Raw genomic sequence first — 19,921 nt, 5'->3', positions numbered from 1 at the left:
CCCAGAGTAACATTAGTAGGAAAATAGGGGCATTATACTTCTTGAATCCGGGTTCTTTAAAAAATAAAAATTCTGGGTGTGTCAAGTTTGAAAACTAGAATCTTAGAACTAATGAGCACATTGTGAGAATACTGTAGATTACAAAACTGATTTTTAAATATAAATAAATTTTGATCAACTGATTCAACCAGGTGGACAAAGGTAGAATTTATTTCTAGAAAAAATTGATATGATGTGTTCTGCTAAGACATAAAGCTTTCTTTCAACAACATATCGAACCTCTCTTAAAAATGTAGAGATATGTTAAATTCTTAGAAGCTGATGTTTGAGCGATCAATAAAAAAATCCTGAAACTTGTCTAGCCAGTGTCTAGAGACAGACTAAGATAACAGGATATTCTCAACTTCTTACTTTTTAATTTTAAGTTTTGTTTTTATTCCATGAGAGGTAACTTTACAATGAAATATGTTTTCTTTGTGCATGGCTACTTTTTATGGACCTCATAAATTGGTGCTCAGGATAACTGGCAATTTTGGCTATCAGTTCAACTTCTGATGCCATACTGAAGGAAATTAAAATATGTACTCAAAAGAATGTGACAGTAACAATGATATTCTAGAGATTTACATGATTTATGAAGAAGGATCCAATTGGAGTTTATGAATCTTCCAAAAAGACCTCACCATGGAACTATTACTATTATCTTTCTGATATTCTACTGAAAATGAAATACATTTACCAATTCTCCAAAGGCAATTTCTCTTCACCTCAAATAAGTCTTCCTTATAGGTCATATAAATAGAATTAAACCGGTTTATACTGTTTCCTTTTGTTTTCCTACAGAATAAACTCATTATAGCCAGCCCATTAGAAAATGAAATTAAAGGATTTAATTGTCTGTGCATATTAAATATACTTATAATTTATAAAAATAAATATTCTGAGATTGAGTAAATAATCTGCAATAATAGAAATGTGCATGTTGACATACTAGAAATACATAAGGTGATGCAGACACATAGCACTACAATATACAATACGTACCTCTATGAAGCATGTAGAAATTTCAGAGTCTAGAATCTAGACCAAACAAGGGCAAAAATGTGTTCTGGGAAACACAGGTGGAATTGCTAGTAGATTATAAATGGCAATTTAGTTTATTTAGACAATATCTTTGGATGAAATATTGCGTTTATGATAATGAGGGAAGATTTACAACAATTAGCATGGTGATCTCTTGGAATGGGCATTCCTCTCCAAGGGGGAAAGTGTATTTGAAAATGTGTCTTTACACTTTCGGAATAACATGTTTCAAACTTGCCTTACTGACAGCTGCCACTTATCAAAAGTTTATGTGAAATGAAGAATCAAGTTAACAATTTAACACTAATTAGAAGCATCAACAAAACTAATGATCCAGTAAACTTCACAAAGTCCCAAAGTCCCAAAGTCTCAGAGGTTCTGGAGAAACTTATTATTTCCTTAGTTTCAATTTCTCAAAAGCTCCTGGGAGGGCCTTTTAGCTTTTAGATATGATGGTCAGGCAACAGTAAGAAGGAAAACTTGAAACCATTTTGGAAGCCAGGTAAGCACTTTATTAAAAACCCTGTGTTTATTGTCATACAACATCTATACAAAACTGTCTATATATTTGTGAGATGACCAAAATTGCAAAAATGAAATGAGTCCAATTCAGAAAAATTAATTTAGGCTTAACTTTCTAAGGTACTTTTTTTCTAAAACAGATTTACTCAGTTTGAGCAGAAAAATGCATGATTAGGGTTGAATTCTAATTTTCTGTGTGTTCTGAAATGATTAAAAAAATTGAGAAATCTTGAAAAATATATACTTGAGGAAATTTTGAATTACAAATGGGTCATTTAAAAAAATAAAGTTAAACTACAGATAAATAAAACTTTAAAGATGTAGATTAAAAAAAATCTGTTTAGTTATTCTAAAAAACAAAATTTCTTCAGTTATCCGAAAAAACAAAATAAAATTTTAAAACCTTCATGAAGTAAGACGAGCCACTTCTCGTCATTTCTGTGCTCTTGTAACATCTAATCTAATTCAAAAGGCAGAAGTTTCTGTTATGTACAGGGTGCTGGGTCTCCAAGCTAATAAGAGCTCCTTTGATTTCCATATTTTTGTATTTTTTGATGGTTGTTGTATTTCTTCATCTCCATTTTTCCTGTATCCCATTTCCCTGAGTGGAACACCTATATTCTGCTTGAGACTCCTTGATTACAACTGCAGCAAAGATTTCATCGATGTCATCTGCCCACACTCATATTACTTTGTGTCAGTAGTGGTGAGTTCTTTGGAGACGGAAATTGTGCCTTGTTGATTTCTGATTTCCCAGTAACTCATATGGCACATGGAACATAGTGGGTGCTCAATAAATGTTCTCTGAATAAATCAAGTAGATTTAACAAATCTTACAGAGTACTGCACTTAAAGCTGGGCAAGAGGGTCCAGGGCACCATGCTTTAGAGCAGTGCTGTCCAGTAGAAATTTTTGCAATTGTGAAAAGGTTCTATATCTGCATCCAGGGCAATAAAGTAACTACTAGTCATATGTGCTATTGAACATTTGAAATGTAGCTAGTCCAACCGAGGAAGTGAATTACAATTTCACTAAATTATATTAATTTGAATTCTAATTAAATAGCCACGACTGACTAGTGGCTAGACAGCTTTAGTCTTCAACCATGTCCCTTCCCATGACAGAGGACCGGTCCATGATAGCCCATGCTCCCCCTACAGACCAGGCCTTCAGATATTCAGAACTCCAGAATTCCCTGCCTACTATGTACTCATGTCCAGGGCTGCTTCATCTTCTTGCCTGGTCTGTCTTCCCAAGGACAGACCTTGCTGCTGGTGTGCACATCCTGTACCAAAGCAGTGTCCAAGGAATGGCAGTTTGTTGTAGAGGGTGGCTGGGTAGAGACACCATGAACAGGTCTTACACATGTAGCTGACTGTCCCATACATGCTCACGAGACCTCTTGAAGTGCTGGAGGATGGGACAGGAAGCTGGAAGTAAGAGAGTAAATGGTGCAACTTTCCCTAAGTGGCCATGTTCCAGGTTAGTGGTTTTATCACAAAACATATGCAAGAAATAGATTAATTCTTAGTACACCACACGCGGAATGATTCAGTGATCATTCGTTCACTCACCAAATACTTATTGAGCACCTACGGTATTCCAGGTAGTGTTCTAGGCTCACAGCAGTGAACAAAATCAGCCCTTGCCTTCATGGGGCTTATATTCTTGTGAGGAAGACAAGAAGCAAATAGGCACAATAAATGTGTGTATGTGTATGTATGTGTGTGCTGTAAAGAAAATTAAAGCATCCTGAAAGAATAGTGACAAAGATGTTCTTTTAAATAAGGTATTCTCTGTACAATCTTTCTAAGAAAGTTATTTTTGAAGAAAGACCCAAATGAAAGGAGGAAGCAAGTCATGTAAACACTTGGGGGAAGAGTTTTCCAAGTAAAAGGAATAGCACATGCAAAGACCCTGAGATGGGGGCATCCCTGCCATGTTCAAAAAAATAGTAAGAATGTTAGTTTGCTTGGAATGCAGTGAAATTGATTGAAATGAAGTAGGGAGATAGCTAAAATTCAGATGATGTAGGGTGGTATAGGTTGTGCTAAGGACTTAGGATTTATCTTTTTCTTAGTTTGATGGGAATGCATCAGAAGTTTGTGATCAGGGTTATGATATTTGCTCTTCAAAAAGATCATTCTGTCTGCTTTTTGGAGAATAGGTGGTAGGGTGCAAGAGTGAAGCAGGGAGACAATTTCAGAGTCTCCTGCAGTAATTCAGGTGGAAAATGCTGGGGGTTTGATTTGGGCTGTCAGCACTGATGTCTTTGCAGCAAGGCATGAGTTTAAAGTGACACAATGAACTTCTTTCAATCTTGTCAGTGTAGCTCTGCAGCTGTATGTGTGACCTCATTTAGAAATAATGCCCAAAGTCTGAATTTGAGATCTCTGTGATTGTGAGTCTCAGGGTCAAAAGGGCCTTCTACTCTCTCCCCAAAACGACTCTGCAACTAGCTGGATGAGCCTTATGGAAGCAGTTGTACCTCTGTCTAAATATCACAGAGGTTTCATAGACCTTCAGTGAAGCTTGTGCTTACTGTATTACAACACCCAGTAACTTCAATTGCAACTGCTGTTTCTCGTGAAAAGACCCTGTGAATTTTCTTGGTAGTAACATAAATCGCTTTCCTTTTGGACATAGGTACAAACTGCCTTCAAGAACTCTTAGGAAGCTGTAGTCAGACTTTGTGGGGGAAGGGGAGGATTAAAATATTCCAGGCCCATGTTTTCCCACTACAAAGTCAGTCTACTCCAAACAGCTAGCTTCATGTAGATTAGAGAGAAGCAGAAATACCTTTGCCTTGGTCTTTTTAAAATCTTCCACAAAAGACAAGTAAAGCCCTTTAAAAAAGGAAAAGAGCAGTTTTGTACATATATTTCTATGTCTTTTCTAAAGGTTTTTATTAAATTTTTTTGTATTTTTTTGAATCACTCACTGTAATATGGACTTTTTCCTCTTCCCCTTTTCCTCCAAGAACATAATATTATTGCAAGCTTTCTACCGAAAGATAAAATTACTGCCACAAGTAGTGGGAAGCCGCAGAAAGATCATATTCCAGATTGAATCGCTTCTGAACAAAATGGATGCTTTTTTAAAGATTCTACTAAATGTGACTTTTCAAGGGCTGGTGTAGACAGTCCAGACGATAAAATTACCTAGCCTATCTGCAGATGAGAGGGAGCAATGGACCTCCAGGAAGACCTCCAACAACACATAGGGTGGTCTGTGTCATTTGGAAAGAGCTTACTGAGGTTCAAACTTCAGAAACACTAGTTTTCTTTCCTGTCCGATCACCTTCATGGTGATATAATATTATATTCCCATATAATATTTCATATATAAAAGGCCCTGAAGTGACTTTCAATATATGAAATATTTTATGGGAAATTTTTAAATGTTCTGTTTATCTTATAGTTTCAGTGTTTCAAAGCACTCTCACATTTATTAAAAATAAACACATATGAAAGCATCTTATAAGTGGTAAAGCACTATGCAAAAAAAAAGTTATTAGGATTGTCACTGTTTCATATTTTCTCATAAAATCCCAGAAAAGGCAAGTGTTATTACAACCCTCAAGATATAAAGAAGAAGTTGGAACAAGACCAGAAGACATTGGCTTTGTGTCCTTTTAGTGAATGATTTGGGGATTAGAGAGAGCCAGTTAAGCATTCTATGTATCAACTCTTTTCTAACTATACCACGGGTTGGATGCTCGTTAGCTACAACTGAAGCAAAGATTTCTTCAGTGTGATCTGCCCACATTCGTGTTACTTTGTGTTAGTAGTGGCCAGCTCTTTTCATATATTTATGAATATATCCCCCTCTTAAATTAGTTTTCCAATGCAAGTTTTACTCCCTTTCAGATCTTGGTATAACTATGTATAATTTTTTAAAAATACGTGAACTGCAAAAATGGAAAAGAGCAACAGTATATTATAAGAACAAAAATTTGGAACCTGGAAAGCAGACAGATAAGTATACCAGCTTTAGCAGATACAAGAAAACTGAATCCTGAGCTAATAATGGGGAAAATGCAGAACTAAGGCTTAGAAGTTAGCAGTACCAAGTACTCACAGGATAGGGTGTGAAGGGGAGGAGGGTGCCAACATTATATTGTGTTCATTCCTAAGTTGTACATTTTTTTCCCCTGTTTACATCTTTGAAATGGGTGTGCACATTTCAGCTGATGGCATTTACAATTGGAACTAGAAGAATTCTTTCTTTCTTAGATGGGAAATAATGGTGTGTCTTGTGATCGTTGGAAACTTGTTTTAGAAATATGAAATACCTAAATCCATGTCACTGGTGTCTCTGCAGAAGCTGAGAAGGTGGGATCTCTAGATTGAGGGATGTCAGGTACATTTAGGGCCATGAGTACTATATCAAAAATATAAGAATAAGGTGACACCTACATTCCGTAAACAGCATACTAAATGCTGAGATGTCTAGCTTTCTCCTTCCTCTCCACCCACTGATCTCTAGAAGCCAAAAATTCAGACTCCAGGAAGGGTATTGATGGAATACTTAGAGGGATATCTGACCAGCTGCTGAACAAAAGCCTAAAACTGATGTTGAAGGGTTCCCAAATATAACCTACCTATATCATCCCAAAAGGAAGATCAAAGTAAAGAAATTCCACCTACATGCTCAGAGGGCGATAATATTTCAGTCTTCAACTCTTAATCATGGGCATACAACTAAGGATTATGAGACATCTAAGGAAATCTAACAGAAGGAAGAGAAACGAAAAAGCATTTTAAGGAAAGAAAGGCTCTAGAGGAGAAGAAAATTTTTAAGACTATAATTATTAACCTTAGAGAGGTAAGAAAAGTAAGAAACTTTCAACTAAACTTCTATTGAGTTTTTCAATTTCAGATATTGTGCTTTTAATATTTTTATGCTGATTGTTCTTTTTATGGAGTCTCCTGTTCTTACTTTATGATATAAAACTTGATAGAAGTACAGATTCAGAGCTAAAGGTGAAGAAATACCCAAGAAAGAAGTTCAAAAAGATAGAGAAATGGAAAATATTAAAGAAAAGGAAGAAAAATTTGAATATTGTTCCAGCCTCCAAAAATATAGTACTATAGTCCCTAAAAAAGAGAAAAGAAAATCATCAAAGAAATATTTTAAGAAAACTTCCAAGAATTAAAGGACTTGATTTTCCAAACTAATAAAGCTGCAGTGCTTAACCTGGATGACAACACCAAGTCTCTGAAATTTGAAAACATTGAGGACTAAATAAATAAATGAATAAATAGCTTTCAGAGGAAAGCAAAACAGACAACTCAAAAGATCAGGATTAAGCATGGCTTTGATCTTCTCAACAACAGCACTAGATGAAAGAAAACAATAATAATGTATTCAAAATTCTAAAGAAAAACCTAACGTTTCTAATCTAAAATTCTATATTCTACCCAATTTTCAATCAAATACAAAGTTACTATAAAAATAATTTCAGGGCCGGGTGTAGTGGCTCATGCCTGTAATCCTAGCACTTTGGGAGGTTGAGGTGGGCGGTTCACGAGGTTCATGAGTTCGAGATCAGCCTGGCCAAACCCTGTCTCTACTAAAAATACAAAAAAAGAAAATTAGCTGGGTGCAGTGGTGGGCACCTGTAATCTCAGCTACTCAGGAGGCTGAGGCAGGAGAATTGCTTGAACCCGGGAGGCGGAGGTTGCAGTGAGCCGAGATTGCTCCGTTGCACTCCAGCCCGGGTGATGGTGTGAGACTCTGTCTCAAAAATAAACAAATAAATAAATAGATAACTAATATATATATACACATTCAGATATATAGTCTCAAAATTTTTACCTTTTATTCATCTATTGTATATCATGGTGACTATAGTTAAATAGTAATATACTGTATACTTGAAAATTACTAAAAGAGTGATCTGAAGTGTTCTTAAAATCACACAAAAAATGATAGGTGAAGTAATGCATATGTTAAATAGCTTGATTTAACCATTCCACAATGGATATATATATATATATGTACATATTATATATATATATCTCAAACATCATGTTGTATACCATAAATATATGTAATTTTTACTTATCAATTTAAAAAATATGTTTTAAAAAAAGAGATTTATAAAGACTGAGGATCCCAGAAGAGGAAGTAATTCTGCCTCTAGACTCCAGACTTTGGACTCGAGACTTGCAACATTTACTCTTGCCACAATTTCCAGCCTGCTGGATTTCAGATCTGCCAGCCTCTACAACTGAATGAGCCAACCTCTTAAAGTAAATCTATTTTTATACACACAAATGCACACATTTATATAAAGAATTACATGAGTTACAGAAAACAGGGTATCCACACAAAAAAGAATTGAACAGAATCTTACAGATGATGTTGATTGTCCTGGACATATCAAGATAAAAAATTGTGCACCAGGTATAAAAGGCAACCAGTCCATAATTGACAGTGTGACTCTAAAGACAGGCATGTTGAAGGTTCTCATACTCATACTCTTTGCCTCTTTTCTACCTGAAAAAACTTCTAAAAAATAGATTTCATTAAAATAAAGGAGCAGACCCAGAAAGAGAAGACATTAGGTCCAGGAAATGAGAAACAATTCAGAAGGCAAAGGAATTTCTATAGATGATAGCAAAGGTATAGAAAGACAACTAAGAAATGGGCATGAAGAGCAACCAGATGAAAGTAGAATGTTGGTTCCAGGAATGAAGGCTTCAAGAAATAATATGTAGTTTTAGAAATGTGATATGATTGAACTTGTAGAAACTTGTACTAAGAAGTTATTAGAAGCTAAGGAAAATTAGCAATAGGTGCAAAGAAAATTAAATAGGTGAAAAAAGCAAGGCAATCAACAACTTCAGAAACACATAAAAATAAAAAAGGAAATGGAATAATTGTATTGTACTATCTGACACATGACTGAAAGTATTTGATAGTCATTATAAGTACCAAATATTGTACTATTTGGAGATAGAGAAGGGAAACAGAGTAGGACAGTGTAAATGTTAAATCATCATTTATATTAATAGAAAGTCAAGAGATAGTATCTTAAAATGATGAATCAAAAGACAGTATACACATTATTTGGGAATATGTAGATGTGTAAATATTGGATGAAATAGCTAAAAGAGTTGAAAGCGTATGCATCTATGAGAAAGTCCTGGATAAATAGGGGTTGAGGCAGAGAACTACTATATTTTATTAAAAATCTCCTGGCAATAATTGAATTTTAAAAGTACTTGACTGTATTCACAAAATAATTTATTTAAAAATATAAAAATTTTTATTGTAATTGGTGCAGTGAAACATTACTAAGCAATGAAAACAAACATATTTAAAATAATTTGCAAAGAAAGAATAAATGAAAAACATCTGAATAAAAATTACTAATAATTCAAAACTCAGATTTTTATATTTCTCTTGATTTATTAGAAACATTTTAAGTTATCTTCAACTTGTTCTTTATCATCCTAAAAAAATTATTTATATACTTAAACATGCAGAGTTATAAACTCTTCTCTCTCTCTTACCACTAGAGCTCTTCATCTCAAATATTTCAGTTCAAATAATATGTCTATGGTGAACACAAACTCTTAAAAATACATTTTACTAGTTTTATCAACATTTTAAGACTATAAGGAGAACTTTGCTTACCCTTTGTACAAATGTCAGGGGCCAAGTGGTACCTTTAAAATGCCCAGAGGAAAAAAAAACTTGCACCTGTAGGCGACCCAGTTAAAGCTGAGTGAGAACTGCAGTCTTCAACATGTGTTTGAGGTACTCTGTAATTTCACCTTGCCTCTTGCAGCCTGTGCTTGACTCTGCTTGTAGTTTAAGATTCCAGTTTGTTCTTCAGAGCCTTGCATCCCCAGAATGGCTGTTGGGGCATCATTGTGAACACTAATTACTGTCCCCTGCCTCTGTACAGTTCTTGATGTTTCTACCCAGAACATAGACTAAACCCAATGCCTGATCATTCTGCTTAATATCTGCCTGCCTCACTCTACCAACACCTTACAGAGAAGCTGGGTGCTAGCCACATAGCCAGGTTTGGCATCAGTGACACCAGGTTAGAGTTAAGAAAGAGTGTTAAGAGTTAGCAGGAAGCCAAAGCAGAATGCTTTTAGAGTCAAGATCAAATACCAAGGGCATCCATTTTAAACCTCAAATTAAAAGGCCAGAAGAATACTGAAGATTAGAGCTGCAGTATCTATTAAGCATCAGAGTTGGGGAAAATGGGGAAAAATGGAAAATGATTGAGAATAGTTCAAGGAAACAAAAGATCAGAATGACTATAGCATAAAGATAGGAACCAGGAAGAGGAAGGACAGGGTCCTTAAAACAGAAGGCCTGGTATGAGGTAGCTTCTAAAAAGCCTCATAAAACATCCATTCTTTCATTCAACAAATATGCATCAAAAGAGACTTTTAAGCCCTCATTCATCATCCGACTTATACTTATTACAAGACTATGTAAGCAATTACTTCATTATTTAATTCATTCATTCAACAAATATTTACTACTTGGGTTGGAATCCCTATTATGTCACTTACCAGCTATGTGACCCTAGGCAAATTACTTAACCTCTCTGCCTCGGTTTTTTTTTTTTTTCATTAGTTAAATAGAGACAAATAGTATCTAACTCACAGATTTATTGTGAGCATTACATGAGTTGAGACATGTAAAGTCCTTAGAACAGTATATGACTATTAAAAGGAAATCAATATGAGAAAATAAAATCAATAAATCCAAATATTCCTCCTATTTACTAAGTGTTATGGGTTAAATTGTGTTCCCCAAAAGATATGTTGAAGTCCTAACCCCAGTACCTGTGAATGGTACTTCTTTTGCAAATAGGATTCTTACAGATGTAATCAAGTTAAGATGAGGTCATTAAGGTGGGCCTTAATTCAGTGTAACTTATGTCCTAACAATAAGAGGGAAACTTGGATGCACAGAGAGAAGACCACCATGTGAAGTTGCAGGGAGCAATTGCAGCTAAAGAGTGCCTGGGGTGGCAAGAAGCTGAAAGAGAAAAGGAAATATCCTCCCCTAGAGACTTCAGGGGATATTGGACTTACAGCCTTCAGAACTGTGACAGAATACATTTCTGTGATTTTAAGCCACCCAGTTTGTGGCACTTTGTTACAGCAGGCCTAGGAAACTCACATAATGAGAATCTACTATGCTTTCGAGACTGTTCTAGTTTCTGGTGAACAAATGCTTAGAAATTTGAATTTTTTCCTAAGGATGATGTGAAGCTTTGAAGGAGGTGACATAATCACATTTTCATTTGAAGGAACACAGAGAATACATTGTGGGAGAAACAAGTTGGAGGTAGGAGAAGCAGATCGTAGGCAATCACAGGAGGTGAAGAGAGAAAATGGTGGCCCTTGGTGAGGTTGGCAGACACTGGGACACAGAGCAATGGAGGTATTGAAAAGACATTCTTGTGGTGGATTGTGCAAAGGAAGTTAAAGGAGAGGTTTCTGCCCATAACTGGATTGATGGTGGTACCGTGTAGTAAGATAGGGATCAAAGGAGGAGGCACACATGGGTTTAGGGGAAGAAGATGAGGAGTTACATTTTGGACATGTTGAATTTTAGGCATCTGAGGATCATATGAGAGAAATCCACTAGGTAGTTGGATATATGAATCTGGCACATGGGGCAAACAGATCTTAGCTGGAAGCATAAATTTGAGAACTATGAATACTGATGGCAAGTGGAGAAGATTATATTATGAAATTGGGTAGAACAGGGAGAGGTGTCTTATCTAGTGAACCAGCTTAAATAATGCACGTTTTTGTACGTATCTATCTGTTTTTTTTTCTGGAGTAAGCACATAGCTTTCCTTAGATTCTCAAATGCATCAGTGGCTCAAAAAAAGAAGTTGAGAACTACCAGTATAAATTAAGAGGAGAAGAGGGCATGGGACCAAACACTGAAGCATATAAATATTTAAGAAATAATCTTAAAAGAGTGACCAAATAGGTGAAAGGAAATCTAGAATCATGTAGTCAAGGGGTGACAATGTTCAAGAATATGGGTATTGGCAGTTATGTCAAATATTGCCAGAAGCTCAAAATAAAAGGAAAATGAACTTACCTTCAGGTGGTTATCGTGACCTTGTCAAGAGCAATTTAAAATGAACTGGTTGGAACAGAAATCTTCATGCTGAGGGGTAAATGAGAGGTGAGAGAGAAGACCATCAAACTTTAAAATAAGAAAATCCATTTTTTAAGCTAATTCCAAGGTTAATAACCATAATTTATTCTGTGTTTTTCAAAATAGGTTAATTAACTTTCACCCTTTCTTGTACCCATTCTCCTTTCATTTACCTTGGAAACCCTGCTTATTTCTTCTTATTATTTAGTGACATTCGGTTTTTTTCTCTAAAAGAAAAATCAGAAGAAAAAAATCTGCAATGAAAATCATTAGGCCTGCATAGAAACTAAAAGCAGTAGAATTTACATTGTGTCACAAAACATAAACTTACAGATGTACATTTTCTTTTTTTTTATGTTCTTATGTTTTATTTTTAAGTACTATTTTATATAAATTTAACAATATTTGTAACATATACATGGCAAACATTCTCCAACATTTTCTCTGCTTTTTGACTTTTATTTTTTGATATCTAGAAGACTTAATGTGTATATCATTAAAACAATCAGTGAATCCCCTTTCTTTTTTTTTTCTTTTTTTCTTTTTTTTCTTTTTTTTTCTTTTTTTTCTTTTTTTCAGCTTTTTTTTTTTATTATACTTTAAGTTTTAGGGTACATGTGCACAATGTGCAGGTTAGTTACATATGTATACATGTGCCATGCTGGTGCGCTGCACCCACTAACTCGTCATCTAGCATTAGGTATATCTCCCAGTGCTATCCCTCCCCCCTACCCCCACCCCACCACAGTGCCCAGAGTGTGATATTCCCCTTCCTGTGTCCATGTGATCTCATTGTTCAATTCCCACCTATGAGTGAGAATATGCGGTGTTTGGTCAGGAAACAACAGGTGCTGGAGAGGATGTGGAGAAATAGGAACACTTTTACACCTTGGTGGGACTGTAAACTAGTTCAACCATTGTGGAAGTCAGTGTGGCGATTCCTCAGGGATCTAGAACTAGAAATACCATTTGACCCAGCCATCCCATTACTGGGTATATACCCAAAGGACTATAAATCATGCTGCTATAAAGACACATGCACACGTATGTTTATTGCGGCATTATTCACAATAGCAAAGACTTGGAACCAACCCAAATGTCCAACAATGATAGACTGGATAAAGAAAATGTGGCACATATACACCATGGAATACTATGCAGCCATAAAAAATGATGAGTTCATGTCCTTTGTAGGGACATGAATGAAATTGGAAATCATCATTCTCAGTAAACTATCGCAAGAACAAAAAACCAAACACCGCAGACGTACATTTTCATAGCAACAAGTGAGCACTCAAACCATAGTTGAATTGAATTTAATTATATTCAGAGAATCACTTGGCTGAACAATGATTGTAACATCAAAAACTTTGAGGCTTCCACGCAAGAGTCTAGGCTATGTCTAAATTATGTCCAAAATATGTATTGCAATTATCAACCAAATGGTTTGAGGAGAACATCCTGGTAAACCAAAGAATGAGTTGTTTAAATTTTTATTTTTCAAAAGATTGCTTTGGCATCACAGAGGCAAGAATACTGTTAAAGATAACTTTTTTAAAAATAAAATTATTCAATAAAAGAAATGAGGATTATGCAGATAATGTGGTTTCTTTTCCTTAATAACACAAAGCCTTAAAAAGACACCTTTTCTGTGAAGTCGATTACACAGAATTGAAAATGCTTCTCTCTCTTTCTCCCCACACTACTCTCACAATTCATGTAACAGTGGTGTGCTTACTCTTTTGTATGTACATTTCCCTCCACTACACACTAAGCCTCTTGAGAGAGGGACTGTATCATACACATCTTTATGTCCTGAATCAATAGTACAATAACTGGGACTTAATAAATGCATTGAATAAATGAATGAATTTTAATTATTTACCCAAATGTATCTATTAGTCTCATTCTGAATTTCCATTTATGTAATAAGAACTGGGATTTCTCTGCTAGCTTATAGTTAAGGATTACTATGTTCCCCATAATACATTTGGAACATTATTAATAAGACAATGGAAAAGAAAATGTCACAATTCATTTGAAATGCAAAGAGCAAATAAACAGCAGTTAAATAACAGACATTAAATGTTGCACATATGTCAAGTAATAACAAGAATGCTTTTCTTTAGAATTTGAAACATTGATGAGTGAGATTGTTAGTGCAATATAATTTTTTAGGCTAAAACAGAGCCTGATATGGAGTAATAGTTATGTGCATTAAAAGAAAAAAGAGAACAGTGAATCTGTACAAGCGGTTCTACTGAGAGAAGACTCCATAACTTCAAAGCTTATTATTTGACATTTTACAGGAGTAATTGGATTGCATATTGCTGGAGGAGAGAACGAGGACGGTTTTCTTTGCTTGTAGTAGTTACACTTTTATAGCTTCCTAGCTCCTCAGAGATCACAAGTGGACCCACTCAGGTCAAAGTTCCTACTTCACTAAAACAAAGCATAACAAAACAAACTTTAAACAGCAGCAGCAACAACGAAGAACAGCATACATACAGACCATTAGGTAAATTCACTGACTTGGACATTTATTTACTGGTCCAACTCCATCTATAGTTATGATGAAAGGGGAAATGAGAATTTTAAAGTGATTCTGATCTATTAATGATTACAATTAATAAGATGCACGGAAAGATAAAACCTCATTTTCATATTCTAAAAAACTTTTACGCAGAGTATGGTGGCTCACGCCTGTAATCCCAACACTTTGGGAGGCCGAGGCGGGTGGATCACCTGTGGTCAGGAGTTTGAGACTACTCTGGCCAACATGATGAAACCCTATCTCTACCAAAAATACAAAAATTAGCTAGGTGTGGTGGCGGGTGCCTGTAATCTCAGCTACTTGGGAGACTTAGGCAGGAGAATCACTTGAACCCAGGAGGCAGAGGTTGCAGTGAGCCAAGATTGTGCCACTGCTCTCCAGCCTGGGTGACAAGAGTGAGACTCCGTCTCAAACAAACAAAAAAAACTTTTAATGTGGCAATATTCACTTGGTTAACATTTAAAAAACCTGGAGAGTATACACCCAATAATACTTGTGCAATTTTAAAATATGGAATGATGATCTCTAGTATGATTTTGTAGGATAACCAAGTTTATACAACCCTGCAATACTTAAGAGACTCCACTAAAAAGTGTCACGGAATGACCATGGTCGTCCATTTATTTATTACATCATCATACATCTTTTGGAAGCCAGGTCCTGATATCACTTCTCTAGTGATAACAAGCAAAAAAGCAATTTAAAAGACATAGCATGTTTTTTTTTTTTCTACAGAAGACCATGTAAAATTTATCTGCTTATTGGAATTCTGAGTAAACTTTTCTATTTCTAACATATTCCAGGAAATCACACAAGAATGTTTGCTTGTGGAGTTTCTGACTCTTGTTCTTGGATGAATATACTGTGATGTCAATAATGTTTGCAGCTACCGCATGAGCATCTTTTCCTCCAGATTCTTAAGTAAGAATCTAAGGATAAGGAAAAGGTGTCTTTTCTCTGACCATATAAGCACATCAAAATGAACTTGCCACAATGAGTTTTTCATCCTTAAAATAAATGAGTTTTTCAAACAAATCAGCAAGAAAAAAAACAAAAACAAATAATCCCATCAAAAAGTGTGCAACGGACATGAATAGACTTTTCTTAAAAGAAGATAAAATGGCCTCTAATATGGTCTGTAATCCCAGGACTTTGGGAGGCCGAGGCAGGCAGATCATGAGGTCAGCAGTTCGAGACCAGCCTGGTCAACATGGTGAAACTCTGTCTCTACTAAAAATACAAAAATTAGATGGTTGTGATGGTGTGCTTCTGTAATCCCAGCTACTCAGGAGGCTGAGGCAGGAGAATCACTTGAACTTAGGGGGGCAGAGGTTGCAGTGAGCCAAGATTATGCCACTGCACTCCGGCCTGAGCAATAGAACGAGACTCCGTCTCAAAAATAAATAAATAAATAAAAAGATATACAAATAGCCAGCAAACATATTAAAAAATGGCCAACGTCACTAATCATCAGGGAAATGCAAATTAAAACCACAATGAGATACCACCTTACTCCTGCAAGAATGGCCATAAGTAAAAAGTAAAAAAACTATAGATATTGACATGGATGTGATGAAAAAGGAACACTTTTACACTACATATAAAGAAAATGTATATATACACCATGGAATACTACTGAGACATAAAAAGGAATGAAATAATGTCTTTGCAGCAACTTGGATGGAGCTGGAGGCCGTTATTCTGAGTAAAGTAACTCACGAGTGGAAAACCAAATAGCATATGTTCTCACTTATAAGTGAGAGCTAAGCTATGAAGATGCAAAGTCATAAGAATGATGTAATGGAATTTGGGGACTCTGTCTGTGGGGGGGAAATGTTGGGAGGGGGGTGAGGGATAAAAGACTACACATTGGGTACAATGTACACTGCTCCGGTGACAGGTGCACTAAAATCTCAGAAATCACCACTAAATAACTTATCCATGTAACCAAAAGCCACCTGTACCCCCAAATCTATTGAAATGAAAAAAGAGAGAGTAAAGAATCAGAACAAAAAAAAATAGAAATATAAAATAAGTGAGTTTGGAAAAGGACTACGTCAAAGAAAGATGGCTTTCTGCACCTCCGCCTTCAAAGTGGAACAATTAGCCTCCATTTCTGATTCTCTCTCCCCATGAAAGAGAAAACATGAGATCATATTGAGTACTATTTGAAAATTGGAAGATTTTTAAATGTATTATTTTGTTTGATCTTATGTATGCTTCTATAGTTATATGTGTAGCCCTACCTCACCTGACCTCCAGACTTACAGTCCAACTGCCTGCTCGAGATCTTTGCTGGCAGTTTAACAGGCATCTCAAAGTTAGCATACCAAAACTTGATGAGGTTCCCTGTGCTTTCCAACAATGCTCCTTTCCTATAGTCATCTTCCCTGCGGCAAACTGCACCATTATCTACCCTGCAGCCCAGGCAAGAAATCTCAGAATCAGTCTAATTTTGTATTTCCTTTACATTCAATCAATCCTGGAGCAAGTTGTATTAGTGTTACTTTCAAAACATATCCTGAATATGTCTACTCCTCAGCATGCCACAGCTACCATCTCAGTCCAAGACCACCATCTCTCACCTGAGTGATGCCAAAGACCTCCTAAAACTGATCTATCGGCTCCACCTTTGCCACTCCACAGTCTAGTCTCCACTCAGCGAATCATCTTTTAAAAACAAAAGAGTGTGCCTCACTCCATTAAATCATCTGATGGCTTCCCCCTGCTTTCTCTTTCCACAGCCTACAATGCCCTATGTGGTGGGGACCCTGCTTCCCTCCTCGACCACATTTCATCCTACTCTTCCCCGTACTCACTGCATCCCAACCAGAGAGTCTGCCCATTTACAAGCCAAGTTTACACCTCCTTACAGCCTTAGCATCTGCTCTAATGCCCCAGATCTTACATTTGGTCATTTGTTTTGCCTTTTTTTTTTTTTTTGGTCATTTGGAAGTCAGCTTAAATGTCACCTCTTCTGATATCTTTCCTGACCACTTAATCTAAATCTTAACCCGCACACATTCTATCCATTACCCTATTGTTTTTCTTCCTTCGTAGCTCATATCACTATCTGATATTTTCCCTTTTTGTTTGTTGTTCAACTCGCTCAAGTAGAAAATATTATCCAGGAGAACAGGCATTTGATCTGCTATGTTAACTACTGTTCCCATAGCAGCTAGAACAGTCGTGGTCTGTAACAAGCAGTCATTAATATTTGTTGAATGAATACATAAATGAAGCCCCAGATATTTTTAAAAATTATATTTAGAAATGTAGCAATTAATAACACTATACTAAAAGTAACATTAGGCTGAACCTTTGTGACATAATCAATTATTAGTGTTTCAGCTTACAAAGAGGCTAATAAATCCAGATGATTGTATTTCAGTAGTCAAAATACAGTATACTACCTCTGGGAAGTGGGTCTTTGAAGTATTATTATACACAAAGCAAACTTTCTGGGGTTGTTGGCTGAGAGGAACTCTAAAATTAAAAACAAAAAAATCCAGGGATAGAGTAAAATAGGCTGACAAAGGCACCTACATGCAGAGTGAACAGAGTGAGAGTTGTTCAAAGTTCTGATGGTGAAAGATGACCCGGGAAGTGAGAAAGTCACTAGGCAAGAAGAGCAGACTTCACCTGGGTGGACCTGAATTGAGTTCAGTTTACAATGAAGGTTTAGTGGGGTGGGATGCAGTTAAGAATTATTCTTATACAATAACATCTTGTAAATACAGTAAGCTTCAGTGAGAGCACTCTATTTAAAGAATTTTCTACTTTTTTATTAAGTTAGGTAACTCTCACTGAAACAGAGAAGATAATGCTTATACGGAGTATGGAAATGAAAAGCCTCCTGCAGAATACACACATTCTAAAAAAATTGTAAAAGGAAAAGATGAGATCCTGACAAAGTCCAAAAAAAGGATATAAATCAGTAAATGGTAACCTGGGCTCGCTCATAAGAGATGATACCAAATTTAGAGTTAAAAACACATGCAATCAGTCCTAATTATCCATGGCAACATGGCAAATGTTAACCCAGGGATGCTTCTCATCAAGCGGCAGTCAGAATTCAATGTGTGAATTTGGAATTGAAACTCATTTCACTCTCACACAACATAATTATGAGGTAAATTTTCTGGAAAAACAATGCATGTAATAGATTCTAAAGTCAAGTGGAAGTGATTTTTAAATTATTTGCTATTTTGGGTTATTCAGAGTAACTAAACGTTGATTTTATAGTTATATCATCATATATTTGAAATGAGTAAAAGAATAAATGAATTTATATAAAGTGAAACATTAGACTGGGGTGGTAACTGGCTGCAAATAGAAAGGTGGGGCAGTTCAATATATAAGCTTTCATTTCTAGTATAGCTTTATGTTTTAAAATTTATAAATGTTATATATATGTGTATGTGTGTGTGCACATGTCTGTGTTTGTGCGTGTGTACAAATAAATTTCAGGCTAAAATGTACCTGATAGATTATCAGGTCCAATCCTTCATTATTATGGGCTTAAATATTCTTTCCTTTACCATTAATCATACGCTGATCAAAATCGCTGTGTAAAGTGTGGCTAAGGTACCTTAGCCCTGAGAGGTCCTGGGTTTTGACCAAAGTCACAGTATTGATTGAGGGTGGAACTGGCATGGCTCTTGACTCACAGTACTGGCCCCCTAAGAAACATACATCTCCATTTGTACCATTAGGTAATTCAAACCGATTCGCTTAGGACTATTTGAATAGATTATTTCTCTATCAAGTAATTTTTACTTTTAGTATCATTTTTAAAATTTTCAGTACCATTTGAATTACTTTTTTATTGTCTTCTAAAATTACCTGTTACAAAAAAGGCAAGAAGTTTAGGCCATGTTTTCCAACACTGTATGTATAATGATTTGAATTTTAAAACCCTAATATTTGAAGGAAGTATTCTTGGGCTCCAGATCTGTCTTTATTCTCTGGCTTACACAACTATGGAAAAATTACACTTGTAAGTTCAGCATCCTAAAAATATATGTTTTAAATATGCTATAAGAATTTGTCACTTTTTATGGATTTTTTGAAACCAAAAGAATATGTCTTCATTTCCTGTAGGGACTCAAACACAAAAGTGACTGTTGACACCTGATTTCCCTTTGGCAGATGACCAGATAGAATCAGCATTAACAATGTGCAGAAAATGCCAAATGCGGGGGAAATGACAAATGTGTCAGGTGATTTAATATCGAGTAAAGATAAAGGTTAACAGAAATGATCTTTTCTTCTTCGTTTGCAAAATAAGTTAAAAGTGCTTTTGCCTTTGTAAAATACTTTACAAAGTATACTTTAAAATGAAGATAGTGGTTTTATATATGTTCTGTAAAAATACCATTATATACCTGATAATCACAAAGCAATTTTGATCAGTATATGTTTAGTAGTAATGGGAGGCATTTAAACCCCAATACTTGGGGAAAAACTAAGTAATTATAATCAGATGATGAATTTCTTCAAGTAGGTTGAGCAATCATAATCAAACCTGAGAATATTTTAAGTATAAACTCATAACCAGGAGCTTGAGAACAAAGTCACTCATTCCATTTCTTGTTGGCC

At 35.6% G+C, this 19,921-nt stretch overlaps 1 long non-coding RNA gene across 2 annotated transcripts in view; it reads right to left on the bottom strand.

The window, feature by feature from the left end:
• Positions 1–11,995, bottom strand: part of LOC129533681 (uncharacterized) — a 33,197-nt gene extending 21,202 nt beyond the window's left edge. For both annotated transcript variants that reach the window (XR_008680007.2, XR_008680006.2), the window contains exons 1-2: positions 11,940–11,995; positions 11,707–11,775 (exon numbers count right to left, since the gene is read on the bottom strand). This is a non-coding gene — a long non-coding RNA (uncharacterized lncRNA). The remainder of the gene's footprint in view (positions 1–11,706; positions 11,776–11,939) is intronic.
• Positions 11,996–19,921: the final 7,926 nt, after the last annotated feature.

This window comes from Gorilla gorilla, chromosome 4 (genome assembly GCF_029281585.2).
Source record: "Gorilla gorilla gorilla isolate KB3781 chromosome 4, NHGRI_mGorGor1-v2.1_pri, whole genome shotgun sequence".
In the NCBI taxonomy this organism is placed as follows: domain Eukaryota; kingdom Metazoa; phylum Chordata; class Mammalia; order Primates; family Hominidae; genus Gorilla; species Gorilla gorilla.
The sequence above is the reverse complement of the archived record's forward strand: the minus strand, read 5'-3'. Positions and strand labels throughout refer to the sequence as shown.